Source organism: Balaenoptera borealis, assembly GCF_965194805.1.
Source record: "Balaenoptera borealis genome assembly, chromosome: 16".
NCBI lineage: Eukaryota > Metazoa > Chordata > Mammalia > Artiodactyla > Balaenopteridae > Balaenoptera > Balaenoptera borealis.
The window spans coordinates 54,263,270-54,277,856 of NC_138872.1; the positions used below are offsets into that span (position 1 = coordinate 54,263,270).

Here is a 14,587-nt window from a genome sequence, read left to right on the forward strand (position 1 = left end):
CACTGGTGCTGCCTCTGGAGTTTGAACTGTGTTCAAAGTCTAATACATTTACCTTCACAAATCTCTCATAAAACTCCATTTGGAAGTGTCTTGGGAGCTAATTTGTTAAATGTGCTTGCACAAGGTAGATGAGGGGGACAGATGAAATCTTATTACCCCTTTCAGATGAGAAACACTTGAGCCCTGCTCAGCTGTGAGAACGAGAGGAGAATTAATTCTAGTTGAATGCATTTATTCTCTTATATCTGTTCTTCTTCCACTAGAACCACGTGAGCACAGCATCTGACACAAAAATTGTTTTATTCCATCAACACTTGATTTAAATAAAGAGGGTGGACTGTGGTTATTGCTGTGTTTTTACATGGAATTAAAGGTTTCTGGGTCTGAGATGTTGCATAAATCCTTTGAGTCACAGCGTCCTGGGGTAGAAACACCTGACGTATGATATGGTTGCATCTTGTCCTGAAGGAGCGATGTCAGAGCTTGGTCAGGCGTACTGGTTCACCTGTGCTGTTTTGATCAGCTTTCTGCCTGCAGTAGACAGTGAACACCAAGAGGAATGGGTCAGTTAAACTCATAAATACCACACTTTCTATTAACACACATAATAGCTATTAATTACCTTTTCTCTGAGGAGCAAAAGGGCATGCACAGTTAACACCAGAGTAAGTGATACTGTATGATGTTATACTAAGATATTAATAAATCTAGGCTGGTCCAGCCTTCCTGATGCCATAGATGGCTAGCAGATTGGGGAAGAACCCTGAGTGGGCCACACCACTGACCTGCACACAGAAGACACCTTTATCTTTGTGTGTGGGCTCTTGGTGTGGGGACAAAGATCATAGGTAATACATCTCAGATCTGAACTTGGAAGGATCAAGGCACTGAAGGGATTTGTAATGTCCCATGGACCTCACAGGTGTGGTGTGTTCAGGTGTAAGTGAAGATTAGGACTGCTGTTTAACATAAAAAGTGAAAATTCCTGGTGGTGTTGATGTTTAAAGAAGCATTAGGGTATATCCAATCAGTCCTGTCAGTGGCAGAGGAGATGTGTATGTGCACATGTTATAGTAAAGATTCACCCTTTGGGTTTGAGGCTTTCTTTAATGATGATGATAAAAAGCTAATGCATTTTTTTTTTTTTAATTTATTTATTTTATTTTTGGTTGCGTTGGGTCTTTGCTGTGCTCTGGCTTTTTCTCTGGTTGTGGCGAGCGAGGGCTACTCTTTGTTGCGGTGTGCGGGCTTCTCATTGCGGTGGCTTCTCTTGTTGCGGAGCACAGGCTCTAGGCGCGCGGGTTTCAGTAGTTGTGGCTCATGGGCTCTTGAGCGCAGGCTCGGTAATTGTGGCGCACCGGCTTAGTTGCTCCGCGGAATGTGGGATCTTCCTGGACCAGGGATAGAACCCGTGTGCCCTGCATTGGCAGGCAGATTCCTAACCACTGTGCCCCCAGGGAAGCCCAGCTAATGCATTTTAACTGTATGGAATGGTTGCCTTCTAGAAATTATGCTGTGGGACTGGCCATTCAATCAGTACCTTGAGGTTTTTCCTTTATCTCTCCTATGGCTAATGGTTTCTGTAGAAAAAGACCAACTGATTTCTTTCTAAAATGTTGCTTCAGGGTGTAGAGACCTTTATAGGTCATGTTTTAACTTATAGGAAAATTTTATAGTTCAAATATAAATTACGTTAAATGTGGGCTTTGTAATGGAGTTAAGGTTAAGTAAAGTTCTGACTTTCCTTAGGCTGTTTACAATGTTCAGGAGGCCCCCGTGCTGTTGAGTCAGGGACTCTTTGAACGTAGAGGAATGGTCAGGATTGGGTGTAATAAGGGTTGCGGGTAGCTCAATCTCCTGATATAACTATGGAAATGTAGAAGGAGGTGCAATAGGTCCATAGAATGCTTTGGTTGGTGGCAGGACCAGTGTTATGGGTTGAATTGTGTTCCCCCAAAAGGATATGTTGGAAGTCCTGACCCTGGGTACATAGGAGTGTGACCTTATTTGGAAATAAGGTCTCTGCAGGTATTATTAAGATGGGAGGAGGTCATACTGGAATACAGGGGGCCGTAAATCCCATGACTGGTGTCCTTATAAGAGGAGAGAACACCATGTGAAGACAGAGACACAGGGAGAAGTTGGCCGTGTGACGGTGGAGGCAGAGATTGTGTCTACAAGCCAAGGAATGCTGAGGATCGCTGGCAACCACCAGAAGCTAGGAGAAACGAGGAAGGATTCTCCCCTACAGATTTCAGAGGGATCATGTGCATACCTTGATCTCAGACTTCTAGCCTCCAGTTCTGTGAAACAACAAATTTCTGTTGTTATAAGCCACGCAGTGTGTGTTATTTTGTTACAGCAGCCCTGGGAAACGCATGCAACCGGAACATAATGTTTGGGGCCCAGTGCAAAATGAAAATGGGGCCTTTGTTAAAAAAATCAAGATTTTCGAGATCAGACCAAGCTGGGGGCTGTTCTGTGTCCTGGGCCCTGTACGACTGTCCAGGATGCAAGCCCACGAGGATATCCCTGGTTACTGGGTTGTCAAAGTGCTGGACCCCTAGGCACTCAGGAAGTGGTTGAAATGGATTATTACTATGTGCACTGATCAACCACAGAAAACCCGCAGAGACTACTCACTTCTTTTCCAACCAAAGGCCGTGAATGTCACACCAGCAACAAACAGAACCACAAGAACTCCTGCGACAATCCCGAGACCAATCGCTGTGTTTTGGAGAGCAGATGCCCTCTGCATGTCCGCTCCTGTTAATAAAAAATCAGGTGGTTTTAAATGATCTGATTAAGAGGCTGCTCCTGGGTCCCTGGGAAGTTTCCCATCGAGTTGCTAGTGAATATTAATTATGGAAACAAAATGTACATTTAACCCAAGAAAGTGCTCACTGTAGAGAAATCTCTTAGGGCAAGTCGTTGAAAGCCGATTTACTAAACAACCTCTTCGCCAAATGACCCATTTGCCTAGTGACCACTTTGCCAAAAGCCAATTCGCTGAAAATCAGTTGGTGGGATATCCTGCTTATCAGTAACTGGTGGTCAAACACACCTTACCTCAGGCTCCCAGGACTATGGGACAGGCGGTAGGGGCCAAAGAGTTGTAGCAAAACTCTAAAACTTAAAAAAAAATTTCTCATAACTTAGAGAATTGGCATTCATTCACTTAGTTTTCTGCAAAACAGCCTGCTTCCAGTAAATTCACAAGAAGATTGTGGGCAGTGGCTTGGAAGGAAGGAAAAGGGTGCAGGAAGCTGTTCTTTGTACTCCATTTCAATTAAGTGTGGTTGCTCTAAGCATTTGATAAATCATCCGGCAGTGTTCTAAGTCTCTCCCCGCAGAAGAAAAGCTGGCCAGTGTTTGTAAACAAATGAATTCCCAGAGATGCTTCCTTTCTTCCTTTATGTCACCCAGATTTAGGATTTTGAAGTCTTCAGAATTCGCAACCTCATTTACAGGAACCCCTGCCCCTCTCTTTAGCCATGAGTAGAGTGCTAAGGCTTCGTTTCTCCCCTGTGAGCAGCTTTCCTCCAGGCACCCGCATGCACAGAGTTGCTGAAGGAAGGCTGCTATTCAGAATCTACAAGGGGCATCTGGGGGCAGACTACAAATGCTTGCTGAGGCTCAGAAGGATTATCGCCTGACTTCCTCTATGGAGAGCCTTCCTTTTTGCCCCAAAGGCACTATATAAAATGTCACCAACACAGTGAGGGATTTCCTACTTCTGCTACCTGTTCAGAGCTGCTGATGATAATCTTGTGCTGGGGGCACTGAAGCTGCCAGGAAACAGGATTATTCTGCTTGACTTTTCCCCCATTCAGGAAACCCCCTTTTGAATCTTTTCTGTCTCAGGACACACTACCAATCTCTTAGTGGTGGCTTTTTTATCTTACCTGGCTGCTGGTCATAAGCATCTATAGCATTTCCTGGGTGACTGCCAGGGAGCCGTTGTGGGGCACAGGGGTAACCCCCAGGAGCTTACACATGAGGGGGTAGATGTGGATGCTGTCAAAAGGCTCAGCCAGGTGATTCTTCTTGAGGTCTGGCCCAAAAGCTCTGAATATGATCTTCATGTCCATGTAGACATTATCAAAGCCATGATCTCCTTTGCTGAAATATAATTTGCTAAAAAATAATAATAACAAAAGAGCCATTTTAGATTCCAGTCCCCTGAAAGAAAACTGCCCTTTAGTTAATGTCATGTTTGTTGGATCCAGGAAATCTTTGAAAACTTAAATGACAAGGAAGGACACTGCTGTCTGCAGTGGCAGAGAGAGGAAGGAATGGAAGATCTTTAAGGAAGAGAATAAAGAAAAACATACCCATTAGAAACAGCATTAAGATAGTAATACTGACAGTTATAATAGGCTTAAACATAGAGGGCTTACTGTGTACTGTGAATTGTTCTGAATGCTTTATAAAGTGAGGGCACTATCATTATCATCCCCATTTTACAGATGAGGAAACTGCCCTGAGTCATGTAGTAGCCAGTGTTGGAGCAGGTTTCTGAACCCAGACTGGTTCTAGAGCCAGGTATGTTTCTTAAGGCACAAAAGTGCATCTATCTATATCATTTTGGGGTCGGGGAGAGGATTAGAGAGGAGGGAGTAAGGACTGTAGGTAATTGCTTAATGAATGCTGGGTAGGTTTTTGTCTGTCCTCCTTTTCAAATGACTAGGTAACATCAGTCACAGCACAGCACTGTTTATATTTTCTTAGGACCAGCATATATTCTGGCATGTAAGACATGTGATGCTCTGTATATTGAAAAGTTGGTCTCCTAGTTGGCTTGTTCAATATAGAAAGTGCTTGTCTGTTCAGCTTAGGCTCCCTCACCTGTCTAAAGGAACTGGTCCAACGGCCTTTGAGGCCATGGAGCAGCCTGTTAAGAACTGTTAAGTGCCCTCCAGTGATGGCCTCATGTGCTTTGCAAGCTCCTCAGTCCTGAAGTGAGAAGAGTCACGCCCATCAAGGCAGGCAGGTGGGTGGGAATCTGAGAAGTGGATTTAACGAGAGCATTGAGACCCAAAGGATTTTCTGTCTAATGGTCAGTTTTCTGGAAGATTAAACTCATCACAGCATCCTGTCCCTCAGATTAAATGGTTGGTCACTCTGGGAATATGACTGTTTGATTAAATGTCTTAACATCCCTCTCAACCTGTTACATCATGAACCAGGTTTAAAAAGAGGCCAGTGGCTATGGAATCTTTTCTTGGCAAGGCCTTAGCTCCAGGCCACTTGAAGGATTACAAAATACCAATAAAGTGTTGCATTTTACTGTGAATGTTTCCACTAACAATAAACAATAAGCTTATGAGTTTTCCCATACCTGTTATACTCTGGACTTGTAGCAAGCTGAGTATACAGATTGCAAACATAATGTTTGACTCCTGTTCATAGCCTTAGACAGGATTCTTCAAGCTGTACCTGGGATGGTCTTCTGTCATGTGATGTTTAAACATCACCTAAACTTTGTTCTGCCATGAATTATTGGTTAGTAGTTAAAAAAAAAAAAAGACCTCACTTATGTCTCACAATTAGCATTGATTTTGGTACTTTCTTCTTTAGGCTTGCTTATTTTTTTCATAATGGCTTTGTTGAGATATAATTCATAAACAATGCAATATACCCATTTAAAGTATACAATTCAGTGATTTCTGGTGTATTCACAGAGTTGTGAAACTATCATCACAACCAATTTTAGAACACTTACATCACCCCAAAAAGAAAGCCTGTACCCTTCAGCCGTTACTCCCCATTCCCTCCAACTTCCCCCGGCCCTAGACAAACACCAGTCTATGCCCTGTGTCTATAGATTTGTGTGTTCTGGACATTTCATTTAAATGGAATCATACAATATGTGGTCTTTTGCATCTGACTTCTTTCACTGAGCATAATGTTCTCAAGGTTCATTCAAATTATAACATGTATCGTACTTGGTTTCCTTTTAATTGTTACATAATATTCCACTGTATGGATAGACCGTAATTTGTTTACGCATTCATCAGTTGATGGGCATTTGGGTTGTTTCCACCTTTTGTTTATTATGAATAATGCTGCTATGGGCATCTGTGTATAAATTTTTAAGTGAACAGGATTGCCTTTTTCTGGATATATGCAAATGGGAACCAGAAGGTGTTTTTTTGGGTCAGTCTCCTGGTGATCTGTGCATAATGATCAAACACATAGGCTTGGGTGCAGACATCAGCCTTACACTTCTAATCCCAAATCACTTCTCTCTAGCTTTAGTTTCTTCCTCGTTAAAATGGGGAGATAAGAGTACCTATCTTTAGGGTTGTTGGGAAGACAAAAATGAAATAGCTCATGTTAAATTTTTAACATAGCTCTGGGCACTTAACCTTGGTCAGGGATGTGTGTCATTATCATTGCATAATGGTAACGTGGGACGGGATGGGTTGTCTGGGATGTGGGGTGGGGGGTGGGGAACACTTGGAAAACAGTGGGTTGCAACTCATCATGCATGCACTTATGTTTTAATTTTTTTCAGAACGGTCCTTCCCTAGTGACTGCCTTCCAAATTCAAGATGGAATTTATTCATTTTCGAATCTACTCACCCCACTTATGTTATAACCAGAGTCAGCATACATCACGATTGGCAAGACCCGCTCGTGTTTGGCAAAATGGAAGTGTTCTCGAAATTCCTCCCTCTTGTAGACATTGAGGTGAAGGTGTGCATTTTTCAGCGCTTGGTAAACGGCTTCCTCTTGCCCTGGTTTGGGCAGGAGCATCCCAAAGCTGCCATAGTCCACAATATCAAACTTGACCAAGTCCCTGAAGCTGATGTAGTTGGTCAGGAGGATCTCAGTGACTTTGGGCTTCTTTTTCAAAGTGGTCATGCCGTGGTTAGATGTGATGATGACATTGAGGTGCTCAGTCAAGCTGTGCCTCTCAATGGCTTCCAACAGGTACCCGATGGTTCTGTCGATCTGCTGAGTCATCACCCTCCTGTTCTCTGTCTCAGGCCCAAAGCGGCGTCCCACGTTATCCGGCTCTCCGTAGTAGAGTCACGAAGTCAAAGTCTTCCTTACTGAACCAGTTCATGACGGTATCGATGTTCTCCCTCCACTCCGTCTCGTTGCTATCCGGGTCGGTGTACGGCTCCACCAGGGACCGCTGGATGGCCTCCCCTTTGTACTTGGCGCCTCCCCCGGGATAGTGGAATGACGCTGTTTTCCTCCCCTGCAAGTGCAAGAAGAAAAGTCTGTCAGGGCCATTTCTCCTATCTTTCTCATAATGTGCAAAGTCCAACGTGTCAGCATCCCTGCCCCAGTCCAAAGGCATGGAAAACATGTGGCTTCAGAGTCAGACAGGATTGGGCTTCGTTCCTGGCATCACCAGGCTCTCGTGGAATCTAAAACACCGTTAATTGTGAGACCTGCTGTTATGTTATGTGCTCCTACGAAGAAAAATGCTGCCTATGAAACCACGACACTCCAGTGACTGGCATATGCGTTCCAATTTGGGATGGCAAAATGAAGAAAACAGTTCCTTAGAATGGAAGAAAAATGGCACTTTCTAAGTTGGTGATGGTGAGTGAGTTTAATCTCTTAGTGGTTCAGTGTTCCTACCTGTAAAATGCCAAAAAATTGATGGGATTTTTGTGAGGGTTAATCCAGGTAACTTTAAGATAAAGTATTGGGCATTGTGTTTTGGCCATAGTAGGCACTCTTTTCTTTGCCTCTAGACCTAAGAAGCCACCACAAGCCTTCCCTGGTGTGTGCAGTGGACAGCTATTATGATTGCCTGCCCAGCACCCCCTCCCCCGTCTGCTGGTTTGGAACATCTGACATCCCCTGGTGGCTCTCCTCCCTACTCTTGCTCCATGCAAGATGTGTTGGGTCTACATCAGGCTCCAGAGGTAGGATGTGGCTCTGGCCTGGCCAGTCAGAGGATGCTGCATTCCCTGGCCACAGCAATTGGTTCAGCCTTGGGCCCAGGTCCCAGTCAGAGCCAATGAGATAAGATCTGTGGATTTCCTCTGGGGCTATTGGAGAGGGGAGAATCTGCCTAACTGGTTCCCATGTATAATGTTTATGAAATTTGGGGGTGTTTGCATGAAGGGGAGACTGTCATCTTGTTCCCTGTGCAGATGTCTGCTCAGCCACTGGGCTTGACGCCCAACCCAGAGGCAACAATAGGGCAGTTAAAGGTGTGCTCGATGCTGGATTGCCTGGGTTTATCTTTTCTCTCCCACTTGGACGCATGTCACTCAGATGCTCTCCACCTCTGTTTCCTCATCTGTAAAACGGGGATGTTAATGCCACCTCGTGGGGTGGTTGTGAGGACTAAATGCATGTGGAGCATGTTAGTTAGTGTTCATTGAGCTCAGCTTTTAGTTTCCTGGAGAGGAACAAAGAGCAATGGGCCAGACCGCATGGTCAGACGAAGAGGGGGGCAATGATTATCTCCTCCAGTTTCTGTCTCCTGAGGGGTCCTGAAGGTGGATCTGAAATGTGCCTGTAGACCCCAAGGTTGGAGTCTGCAGAAGGAAGATGAGATTGGAGCCTCCAGTCATGGCAGAAATGGCTGCAGCATGGGGCATGGGATTCCTTACGTCAGAGGAATGGGGTGGGTCAGCCATGAAATGCAGCTGAGTCTTACAAGGCCCGGGCAGGGCCTGGGGTTGCTGCTTGACCCTGAAGCCCTTGTCAGTGGGGCCCAGTGACCTTTATCTTCTGTGTTAGGCCATGGGCAACTACACAGGGCAGTAGATTACAGCCAACAGGAAAAGGGCCCTGGCCTACCACCAAGCCATCATGGGAGGAGCTGCCATCTCTTCCCTCTCCTTGTCACCAGTGGGTAAACCAGGGAAAGAGGTGTGGGGGGCCTGAGAGGAGTAGACCATACTCCTTCTACCCCAGGCTGCTGGGGCCACCAGAGGGCTTACGGTGAGGGTAGGGAGCATGCAGGGGAGCAGAGCTTTGACTTGGTTACAAGATGAAGGATTTACTCTGAGCCGAACTGAGTCTTAAGACCAAAAATGAGTCTGTGTTAACAGCACAAGTGATTTCAAAGTCATGAGAATATTAAGCGATTTACTCCCCAGCAGAAAGCTAGATTTTGACAAAGCTTGGTAAAATTGTTAGGAAAATAAAATTATTTTATGTACACTCACCAACGAGTTAACAATAAGATGGACCCATCTCACTAAATAGTTTCTGTTGTAAAGCAGCTCCTCAATCAGGACTGGGCACATAGTATGAGCTTGATAGATTTCTGGTTCCATGAAAGACTGACCTGCTTATTTGGGGAGCAAGTATTTTCCTTCATCTTGGCTATTAACTTGAGGGCTGTTCTGGGACACTTCTTGTATCACCCAAGATTTGGATGTTCTGAAAAACACTGTAAAGTTCATTGGCTTTAAAAGAACCAAGAGAGGGTGCTGGTGTAACGGTGTCAGTTTGGTATGGAGACTAAATTACAGGGAAGAATTGTGGGATAATGGCACCTGGGTTGTGGCTATCTGGTCTAAAAATGGGCAGAAAAGTATAACTAAGCGTAATGCCAAAACTTCCCATGTACCATTTGAGAGAAAGAAGCAGGAAACAAATTTGGAAGTTGTAGGGGATGCTGTTGGTACCCCACCCAGATCCCCTTACTGGGCCTGCACCCACACCCATTTCTGTGAGGGTGGTTGCTAATGTCTCTCAGTTCCCCCATGTTCTGGAAAATTCCCTTGCCAAGTGGCCAAATCCTGCCTCACCTGGGCAGGTATCCTATACTGCTCCTCTATCCCCAGCAGCTCATGGCCAGTGATTGACGTCAGGACATAAAGCCAGCTCCCTGGCTTCAGGGTGGGATGACTTGGGGGTGCAATTCATGTTCCAAGTGCTCCCCGTGAGATCAGGCTGAAGCTGGTCTCCAGCTGAGGCCACGTCTCACTTAGGTCCTCCTCCTGCCCTGTCAGTTTTCCTCACTCCCATCTCCTGAGAACTCTCCCTCAATACATTATGAGCACCACATCCCTGCCTCAGGCTCTGCTTTTAGGAAGCTTGACCTAAGACAGAAGTCTTAATACTAAGTACTTTGCAAAGTTCCAGAACCTCTGCTATCCGTAACTGTAGGTGAAATATTGTCCCCTCTGCCCTCCAGCATTAATTTCCTATTTTGAGATCCAGTTTTATTTTCTCTAAAGCACTTTCCCCAACCTGAAATTACCTTTATTTGCTTACTTTTTTACTATCTAGTTCCCTCCTCTAGAATGTGAGCTCTTGGAAATCAGGGGCTATGCTGATCTTGTTGAACGTACTTTTCCTGGGACCTAGAACAGGCCTGGCTCAGAGTAAGTGCTGACTGCTGATTAAATGTGTGTTGAACGAATGCATGAATCATGTCCCCTTTTAGGGGTGGAAAACCCATCCTATTCTCACTCTTGATTAACTTATGGAAATAGTTACAGAAATGCTTTCGCTTTTGGGTTCTAGCATCTTATTTGTAACCTCTACAGGTAACACATTTTCCTTTCTGATAATAGAATTTCTATGGTTGCTTTAACTTGAAAATCCTCTAATATTTATTGCATTTCTGATTGGCACTAGACATAATTCTCAGTTTTTAGCGACGGTACTTTAACATCCATGTAAATTGACTTTGCTGTCAAGTGTGGAATTGACTGGAAGGATGAAGCTTCTAACATTTTGTAGAACATAGTTTGACTGGCTATTTTATTATTTAGAATAAGCTGACATTGACATTGTGAGGGTCTTAGGCAGCCCTGCATATCCAGTTAAGTATTTGCATGTTAAATCTCAGATGTTCCCAACTTGAAATTGTTTTCTTGTGCTATGTTCTCAACACATATTGTTTCTTTCTTTCTTTCTTTCTTTTTTTATTTATTTATTTGGCTGCGTTGGGTCTCCGCTGCTGCATGTGGGCTTTCTCTAGTTGCAGCGAGCGGGGGCTGCTCTTCGCTGAGGTGTGTGGGCTTCTCATTGCGGTGGCTTCTCTTATTGCGGGGCATGGGCTCTAGGCACGTGGGCTTCAGTAGTTGTGGCAAGTGTGCTCAGTAGTTGTGGCTCGTGGGCTCTAGAGCACAGGCTCAGTAGTTGTGGCGCATGGACCCAGTTGTTCCATGGCATGTGGGATCCTCCCGGACCAGGGATTGAACCAGTGTGCCCTGCATTGGCAGGTGGATGCTTAACCACTGCGCCACCAGGGAAGTCCCTCAACACATACTCTTTCTTTAAAGGTATTCCAAGCTGTAGTCTTAGGAAACTATGATTTTTCTCACTTGGTCCCATAAGAATTTGAGGATTTATGCTGCTTTGTGAAATGAGCTTCAGAGAGAAATGTGTGTGTGAGCATGTGTACACACAGACACACAGACACAGACACACACACACACACACTTGACTCTGTTTATTTGGGACCTATGATAAACAAAAGTGCTATTTTCTACAGATACTTCTGAGAAACAATCTCAGCACTTAATTGGATGCAAAAGAGTGGGTGTTTACTATTCTGCCCTTTAATTAGCATAATCAGTGTTTCCAGTAGCAATAGCAATTGGAAAATCGCTAGTTTTACTGGGTGCATTATCCTTCCTTAGTGTAGTGTTGCATCAGTGTGGCTGTTACTCTTAAGTTGCTTCTTTAAAACAAGAGTTGGTACTTCTTATGGCAAAGCCTGACTGTTGGGTTTTGTACAGAATCTATCAAAACTCTTCAGAACCAATCATTAAAGAAAGAGTTTTAGTTTGGTTTTTTCTGTCTTGTCCCCTTTTTTAGGGGACTGAATTAATGTCAAAAAGCACACGGGTTTTAGGAAGGCCTGTGAAGTGTTCATCACAGTTGTGCTTTGGTGGAGAGTATGTTTAGTGGTTTAGGGAAAGGAGTTAGTTACTTGTTCTAGGGAATGGCTGAGAGGAAAGAGATGGACTCCATGTTTTTGAAATTCAGAAGTTGAGGTTGGTTCTGAGTGTTTTCATTGCTTTTCTGTATTCTGGAGGCGTCACTGAACAGAAGGAAGCTAGATGGCCAAGATTCTGTGTTTTCTCCCCCTCCCACACGTTTTTGGAGGTCGGATTATTATTCTCAGAATCTTTATGATGCATGATAGACAAGGCTTGAGCCAATACTGGGATGCATTATGTTTCTATTAATACTTTTCTAAGCAGAATCTGACGGCACCCTCTTTCTCACACCTCTTCCAAGTTTGGAAGCTATTGTCTGGAGACCTGGCTGATACCAAGAACCATAGCTCCCCTCCCCACCCTCTCTCCAAATCCCCTCCTGGTGGTAGCCTACCATGGTCCTGTCTTGGAAGACATGAGGATCTCACCCACATCATCCCTCTGCCATTTCACATCTTAATATGATCTGTGGCTCTTCCATAGAGAGGAGAAACATGCTCCTAGGTTTTTATGGTTTTCCTGGGTCTCACAGTCATGGCTGTCTGCCTTTCTCTGAGAATTAGGACTTACTGAACTTGGTGAAACACCTCAGCCATTGATCAGGTTCAGTTATCCCAGGAGCTCATTTAAAATCCCAGCCTGCTGTCATTGGAGCCTCTCTGTTCATAGCCTGACCATTAGGGAAGTCCTGATGGAGTGTGGATACACTCATGGACCGTGGATGGTGGAGACAAAGGTGGTTGGGAATCCCATCTCCTAGGCATCATCTGCCAAGGGACACCGATTCTCATGAATCATGATAGACTCTGGCAGTATTAATGTCACTGACGGAAAACATTTTAGTCCTATTAAAGGTTAACGCATCAGTCTCCACAAAGCCTGCCTGGAAGAGACTCAGAAGAAGGATGGAATTTTCCAGTGATGGGTACAGGGCAGGCCACCCTCCTGCAGCCCTGCCCGACAATGCAGATGTGCCCCTGAATGGCATTTGGCATTTGTCCCTCTGTTTCTGGGGCAGGAGGGGTTGACCCGGGGCCGCAGGTTTGCTCTGATTACAGGAGCTTTTGCACCACCTCCTCAGGGAGCTGGCTGATGGCCCTGTCCCGGGCAGGAGCTGCTAATGGCAGAACACGATGCACCAACTTGACATTCGCTTGCCAAACAAGTGGTGTGTTGTCAGTCGCCTGGCCCTGCACCAGACCCTCTTTTTGCACAACTGCTTATGAATTCAGCAAAGAAGAAAAGCACTCAGATTATGAATTGAGCAGGAGGAAACAAAGTCCTGCAAATAAATGACAAGGAGACAAGAACCATGTATAAGAAAACACCAGGAAGGGAGAATGCCACCAGAAGCCTCATGCCAGTGAACAAATTCCTTAGCAAGAGAGGCCCTGGGTTTTGAATAGTGAATTAAGGAAGACTATCCAGACCTTCTTAGCAGCTAGGCAGATACAAGATTCACTCTGAAATCCATGACTAAATGCTTTGGCCACTGAAGAAATATTATGTCATGGTTAAGAGTTAAGAGTTGCTGAACTCAGAGTGAGTTCAAATCCTGGCTCTGCCTCTCACTAGCTTTGTGACTGTGAGAAGTTATGGTATCACCTGGTGCCTCAGTTTACTCATCTGTTAAAGGGGCATAACCTTAGCACCCACCTCAGGGTTGTGATAAGTTAATATACATAAAGCACTTAAATCAGGGCCTCGTGCATAGTGAGTGTTATGGTTGTTATTTTTCTTGTATGGACAGAGTTTATTTGCATGGTCTATGCCTCAAAGTTTAAAAATGTGACAGAAGAGGAAGGACTCTAGAGCCCAACACTTAGGGGGAGAAAATGAACCTGAGGTAGAGTAGGGTCATTGACAGCCCCCTGTGATTCTTCTAGAGCTGTGTTGTCCATTATGGTAGCCCCTCGCCTGTGTAGTATTTAGATTTAAATTGAAGTTAATTAAAATGAAATACAATGAAACATTCAGTTCCTCAGTCTTACCAGTCACATTTCAAGGGCTCAATTACCACCTGTGGCTTGTGGTTTCCACATTGGACCATGCAGAATAGAACATGTCCGTTATCACAGAATGTTCCATTGGATAGTTCTGGCCTAGAGCTGTAGTGACCTGTAGCTGAAGTCCTGCTAAAATGGTTCAGCCTCCATTCATAAGAATGACTGATCATTTCGAGCAGTTAATGCCAAGCAACTTACATGCGTTATCACAGTTAATCCTCCCAACAAGCCTATGAAGCAGGGATTCTGTCCATCCTCATTCTATGGGTGGGACAAATCAAGCACAGAGTGGAGGTCATTGCTGAAGGTCACATAGCTGGAGAAGGGTGGAGCTGGTTGGACCCAGCTCTGGGAGTATAAGTCCACAGACTGTGTTCTGAGCTGCTGCAATTACACCCCCTTGCAATGTAATGTGCACGGCATGGGCTGGGAGCACAGAGATGAAGTGTCAGGACCCAAGGAAGCTTTGGAGCCAAGGCTGGTGTCTTGGGGGAAGAGGAGGAGGATCTGTTCTGAAGTGATGACTCTGGAAGCTCATTGAGAAAATGCAAAAGCTGGCAACAGGTTTGGGGCTGGGAGTTCAACGCACAAATCTGATTTCTGCCTTTTCAAAGCAATAATGAATGGCTGCTGGGATACTTTCAAGCAAATGTTCTCATCAGAGTTTTCATGCCTTGAGTGGTCAACTTTGTTCCT

At 44.8% G+C, this 14,587-nt stretch overlaps 1 long non-coding RNA gene and 1 pseudogene across 4 annotated transcripts in view; one reads left to right on the plus strand and one right to left on the minus strand.

Annotated features, from left to right (window-relative positions):
* Positions 1-1,471: 1,471 nt before the first annotated feature.
* LOC309614214 (ectonucleotide pyrophosphatase/phosphodiesterase family member 7-like) overlaps positions 1,472-14,587 on the minus strand; it is a 30,283-nt pseudogene continuing 17,167 nt past the window's right edge. Inside the window, exons 3-5 of the transcript in view lie at positions 6,585-7,213; positions 3,906-4,137; positions 1,472-2,766 (exon numbers count right to left, since the gene is read on the minus strand). The product of the transcript in view is annotated as an ectonucleotide pyrophosphatase/phosphodiesterase family member 7-like (transcript). The remainder of the gene's footprint in view (positions 2,767-3,905; positions 4,138-6,584; positions 7,214-14,587) is intronic.
* LOC309614216 overlaps positions 7,168-14,587 on the plus strand; it is a 52,086-nt gene continuing 44,666 nt past the window's right edge. For all 3 annotated transcript variants that reach the window (XR_014236079.1, XR_014236080.1, XR_014236081.1), the window contains exon 1: positions 7,168-7,892. This is a non-coding gene — a long non-coding RNA (uncharacterized lncRNA). The remainder of the gene's footprint in view (positions 7,893-14,587) is intronic.